The following is a 6862-nucleotide window of genomic DNA, read 5'->3' on the forward strand; positions in this document are numbered from 1 at the left end:
GTAGGCTGAAGAACCTCCCCACAAGGCAAATGGTATGTAATAACGATTAATGACACCACCCTAGAGTTTATAGGGCTTTTTCATCCCCAAGGCATCTCCCATGTTCCTTTTGGATCCTTAAAATACCTCACCCTGCTTGCCTTGAAGGCTTTATGACACTTCTTTTGTTTTATGGGAGAGGGAGCTGGGGTCATACAGCTTAGAACACTTTCACAGAGGCTGGTAAATTGCAGATGTGGCATTCAGAAGGTCTCTTCCTTATAATCATGTGTGTGTGTGTGTCCAATTCCCAGGGCTCCTTTGTCATCTTAGACCTCCAGGAAGACTCTTGGGTGGGATGATTTTCCTGGGCCACTTGGTGAAGCTGACCCTCTCTTTGCCTCTGCCCCACAGAAACCTCCATCAATACTTGTGTACCCAACTGGTTTCCATGGTGACCTCCCAAGAAACCATACTCTAATGTTTCCTCTCTCCAGCCCCATTGCCTCACACATTACATGGCATCCCTGTAAATTTCCAGAAGTTTCCAAAATGCATTTCTAGTTCATGCTCACCAAAGACATCGAGTATTTCCCAAGGGTTGCATGAAAGATGCAAGAATGTTGTTGTTGTTGTTGTTGTTGTTGTTTTTAATTTACCAACTGTAGCCATATCCATCTCAATTTTCTAAGAATGTATCTCTCCAACCCAAGATTGGTAAACTCACCATGGAAGGTCCTAGTCACCTGTGCAAAGACCTTTATAACCAACAAGAAATAAAAGCTATTTATAAAGTAGATGGAAATCAGAGTTATAACAGAGCTCCTACTGTCTCAAAGAATTATACATATCAAATCAAGGAGAACGTGTCTACCCAGGAAGCTCCTCTACACCGTTCTACACAACCCATTTCTCCCCTTCCTCCCCCACACCCAGAATTTAACAGATGAGTTTTTTCAAGGTGGGCAAACTGGTGATGCATATTTGGTCTTCTGGAGATGGACAAATACAAGAGACTGGTATCATAGATCAATGTGGTTTTCCAAATTGGTTTTATTTCCCAGCTATCTTTGAAGAGATGTTCAAAGTTATGGACCTAATCAAGAAGCACGGCTCAAAATCCTATTCTATAAGGTCATGTTATTAACTGAAAAGGCAGGAAATACATTAGACAACAAAAGAATTACATCCTCAAATGGATAAAAATGCAAATGCAGATGTGTGTGGTCTATATTCTTTCATGGGGAGAATGAGACAAAACCCCAAATGAAACAAAACCCCAAAGCCAGTGCTCTTGGTTAGTGGTATGGACCTTCCAAAATGATGGGGGGAAAAATGCAACTATGTGAGTAACTGATGCGTTAGCCGATTTTTGGTAATCACTTTGTAATGCATATCGACAGCAAATCATCACATCGTATGTCTTAAATTTACCATGTTCTATGTCAATTCCATCTCAACAAACCTGGAAAAAAAAGCCTTTAAAATTCCTGATTTTCATGGTTTCACCTTTAGAGGTTACCTCCCAATGACTCAGAAATAGCAAAACACATCAGTCATGGACACTTTAGTGAGAGAGAGTTTATCAGGTAGTTACATGGAAGAAACTGGAGATGGTGCCTTATATGCAAAGAGGGTATTTCCAGATGTGATGAAGTAAAGGATCTGGAGATGACACCATTGAGGATGAGGGTGGCCCTAAATCCAAGTAAGGTGTCCTTGTAAGAGACAGAAGAGGAGAAACAAACATAGGGAAGAAGCCATGTGAGGACAAAGTCAGAAATGGGAAGGGTGTGGCCATAAACCCAGGGACGCCTGGAGCCCCAGAAGCTGGAGGAGGCAGGAAGGACCCTCCCATGGAGGTTCAGGAGGGAGCACAGTCCTGGCCCACCTGGATCTTAGCATCCCTTCCCCACCTGGATCTCAGACTCTGGTCTCCAGAACTGGGGAAGGTTACACTTATGTTGCTGTAAGCCCTCAGTCTGTGGTCACTTGTTACAGCAGCCCCAGGAAACAAATACACTTTTAAGAAAGATTCCAAGAAAATTACCTGCACGCTCAGCCAGTGAAAGTTTTGTGAGGGTACACTGGCACTAAATATTAAATTTTTAAGAAATCATAAGCAATGGCACACCATGGTAGGCCATTCTTCTCACTCCAGAGGCAGCAGGCAAAAGGCAGGGATAAGGGTGTTGATTGCAACCTTGCTTTTCCACAGAATCAGGAGGAAGCCATCTGAAATCAGGCTGAAGAGGAAGGGATAAATATACTCATGGTGCAGAAATCTATGCTATCTCCTTTAAAGTAAGGAAGATGCACTCACTGATCTTTTGGGGTTCTTTGATCGTAAAGCTGTATAATTCTGGGAGGCATTCCTCAACCACAGCTGAAATCAAAACAGTAATTACTTTTATGGGACCTTTCATCCAAGGACACCGCGATGCTACCTGGATGTTATCTCCTCAAGCTTTGGAGGAAGGACAGTAATACTATGATTACTCCCACTCTTCTGCGGATCCAGGGGGCTCTAGGGGTTAGAGTATAGCTTAGGGCCAACTAATAAAGCCAAATGCAGCCTCTCCACTAATTAAAACATTCTCCCTATTAATATTCACTAACAAAAATCTTCTAGCCACAGAGACCAGTCTCAGAAGTGCCCGTATGTTCTTCCAAAAAGTTCCCTCTTTCCCTTACACACCTGGAAAATCACGTAATTATAGAACCAAAGCCACAGTCGACTTATAGAGTGGACCCATGATGGTGGCTTGATGCCCTGCGGAGCACCAGCATGTTATCTTCGTGGGGGTAATCCATAGGTAGGTGAGCAACTCAAAGACATGATTGCGACCCAGGAAGAACTGGGCAAAATTCAGCCTACCATACTTGAAATGGAGCAAATAGTTCATCATAATTTTCAACTGAGCCTCTCCTTCCTTTCTTTGCTGTGTGTTCAGAACCAACATCTGCAGCTGGGCCAGTCAACACAGCTAAAGCAGGGGAGATGCCTAAAGACAGAAATTCCCATGTGTGTCTTTAACAAGAGCAGAGAAGAGGCAGAGTTGCGAAATCGGTCAAATCCAGGTCGGGTTCTCTCAGTTGCGGCACTGGAGCTGAATGGTTCTCTGGGGTGGGACATCTTGGACACTGTCAGGTGAGGAGCTGCATCTCTGGTCTCCACGGACCATGTGCCAGGAGCACCCCCTCCCCAGATACAACAACCCCAATTATTTTTACACATTGCCAAGTGTCCCCTGGGGCATGAAATCATCCTGTCTCCATGGTGAGCTCCGCTGAGTGGAGTGGAGCTCCACTCAGCTCTGCTGAACCAGTACGAACTCATTCTTAGATGATTTCAAATGTTGTTTACTCATCACGCAAGATTCTGATTTTCTCATCCAGGTTGTTGATTTAGAATAGACTCTCTGTGATATCCCCCCCCCATTTAAATATATGAATAAAAATTGAATGTAGCAATTTTCTCCTTGCTTTATTTTAATAATTGCTGCTGGAAAGAATTTAATATCTTGACTTGTGGTCTTCACTTAAGAGACTTCTAAAAAGATCTACATATATCTCCAAACTTCCTCCAAATTGACTGATACTCAATGACTCTTTTTTTTTTCAAAGATTTATTTAATATTTATTTATTAGCTTCAGAGAGAGAATGATCAAGGAGGATTGGTAGAGGTAGAGGGAGAAGGAGACTCCCTGTTGAGCAGAAAGCTGGACATAGAGCTCAATCCCAGACCCTGAGATTGTGTCCTGAGTTGAAGGCAGATGCTTAACTAACTGAGCCACCCAGGTGCCCCTATTCAATGACTCTTGCAACATCATTATTATAAAATATAAAAGAGAATACTCCACAGCATGAAAAAAAATTAAATATCTGTTATTAAAAACATACTCTTTTTTCCTCCTAACAGTTCATATAAACCCACATTTTCTGCTGGATGAGATAAACCCATCTCTCCATTATATGCTTTCCACTAAGGAAAAGTCCACTACTAAAACATTAAATGGCAACCATTATGAAGTAAATTCAGAGACCAGAAATCTGGTTTCTTTTTTTTATTATTATTCCTTTTTTAAAATTATTTATTTATTTATTTGACAGACAGAGATCACAAGTAGGCAGAGAGGCAGGCAGAGAGAGAGAGGGGGAAGCAGGCTCCCTGTTGAACAGAGAGCCTGATGTGGGGCTCGATCCCAGGACCCTGAGACTATGACCTGAGCCGAAGACAGAGGCTTTAACCCACTGAGCCACCCAGGTGTCCCCAGAAACCTGGTTTCTAAATCAGCAAAACTGTTATGCCCTGTATCAGCTTGTGATTTTCAATATTTTGGTATTCACTGAGTCACTGTAATGGTGTGTGCTGCATTCTCCCATTCAGGGATTATAACAGGTAGCAGAATGAAAGAAACAGAGGAAGGAAGGAAGGAAGGAAGGAAAGAAAGAAAGAGAAGAAGAGAGGAAGGAAGGGAGGAAGGAAGAGAGAAAGGGAGAGAGAAAGGAAAGAAGGAAGGAAAGAAAGAAGGAAGGAAAGAAAGAGAAGAAGAGGGGAAGGAAGGGAGGAAGGAAGAGAGAAAGGGAGAGAGAAAGGAAGGAAGGAAGGAAAGAAAGAAGGAAGGAAGATAGATTTTAAAGTAAACTTACTTGTATAGACTTTATGTCATTTTACTACCAAGCAAAGGTCACCCACCTCCATGACCTTTGATTAGCCCACATACTTGTCTTCCTAGGAATAACATAAATACCCTTAAACACATAAAATCCACATTTTTCAAGTGTCTGCTCACAGGTGAAGGGATAAATCAAGTCTGGATGTCCCAAATCCAATGGAATACCACCCAGCAATCATAAGGAGTTCACTATGGGTAATACAGTCAACAACCTTGAGGCATCTCCAAATTGAGTATGCTGAGTGAGAAAAGCCACACAAAACAGTACAGGATACCTCCTGATCCCATTTATATAAAATCCTAGAAAGTGCAAGGGAGATAGATTACAAGTAATCTACCCTCAATCCTTCATTCTCCACTTGCTAAGCATTGAAAATTCAAGCACATCGAACTGGAATTACATTAACTTCCCATATTTTCTATTGAATTACATGAACTTAACGTATTTTACTTACTGGAAACAAGCTGTCTCTCCAGCTCCAGCATTTAGGGACAGTCGTCCTGTGCGTCCAGGCTCCTGTCACAGTTCCTAGTACTGTACTCATTATTATAATTAAACGTTTATTAAGTACCATGGTGGGGGCACTGCTCAAGTCTGTCAATTATCTTTATAGGTAAGCATAACCTACCAGGGCAGCTGGCACATACTTATTTAGCAAAAGGATATTTCATCGGAGCTCAACTGCTACCTAACATACATATATAATTAAGGGGACTTAATTAACTCAAATATGTTTTCTGCCAGGATAATTTAAAAATTAAAAGGTTAAAAAAATTCTCCACTGACTCCAGTTAGGTTTTCAAAACAGCAAAGGGAGAGTAGGGATACATCAAGGTGCGTTTCCGCATCTTAAATTCTATCAAAAACTTTTTTTTTAATTCCTTTTTAAAAATTATTTATTTATTTATTTGACAGACAGATCAGAAGTAGGCAGAGAGGCAAGCAGAGAGAGAGAGAGAGGGAAGCAGGCTCCCCGCTGAGCAGAGCGCCCGATGTGGGGCTCGATCCCAGGACCCTGAGATCATGACCTGAGCCGAAGGCAGAGGCTTTAACCCACTGAGCCACCCAGGTGCCCCCTATCACAAACTTTGAAAAGTAGCTTCTGTCTTCCGGTCTAAACGTGTCTTATAAATACTGCACCTTTAGGCCTCAATACACAGCTCTGAGGAGGGTGACCATCGCTAGCTGAATTTGTAGGTGGAGATATCATGGCACAGAGACAGCCCGTATGCAAGATTCAGTGTCACACTCCTAGAAGAGTACATGATAGAAGAAGTGCTTAGAAGGTAGATGAGTAGACAGATAGATGGTAGATGGGTGGACAGATGGATGGATGGTTGGATAGATAGACATAGATGGTAGATACAATAGATGGATGGATGGATGGATGGATTGATAGATGACAGTGGGTAGATAGGATAGGTAGATGGATGAAAAGATTGATAGATGATAGATGTATACATCAATAGATAGATGATGGATAGAGAGATGATGGATGGATGGATAGATGATAGATAAATGGATAGGTGGACAGGTGGATGGATGGATGGATGGATAAATCTATGAGTGGATGGATGGTTAAGTAGATGGATGGATGGTTGGAGGGATGGTTGGATGGATGGATGGATGGATGGATGGATGGATGGTTGGATGGATGGATGGATGGTTGGATGGATGGATGTATGGATGGATGGATGGATGGATGGTTGGATGGATGGTTAAGTAGATGGATGGATGGATGGATGTTTGGTTGGATGGATGGATGGATGGATGGACAGATGATGGATGGATGGATGGATGGTTGGATAGACAGATGATAATGGGTGAATAGATGGAGAGATAGATCGATGGATATAAATGGTAGATATGATAGGCGGATGGATGGATGGATGGATGGACGGACGGATACACGATAGATAGATGGATGGATATAAGCATTGCCTTTATCATAGGACTCTTTCTCATGTACTTGTACCCTTTATTGCAGTCCTATTTTGTGTATGATAATGGGGGTAGGTGTGCAAGGACAAGGAGAAACATTCATGTGAGAATTACTGTGAAAAAGACAGGCGTGTCATCACCCAACAATACAGCTTCACCCAGGGCTTCATAATTTCTGGAGTTACAAGCAAGGAGCTCAGCCTTGCAAAGGAGGTCATCCTTCAAGGACATTCTAATCCTGGGATCTTCCAAGCCCTCCCC

Source organism: Neovison vison, chromosome X (assembly GCF_020171115.1).
Source record: "Neovison vison isolate M4711 chromosome X, ASM_NN_V1, whole genome shotgun sequence".
NCBI lineage: Eukaryota > Metazoa > Chordata > Mammalia > Carnivora > Mustelidae > Neogale > Neogale vison.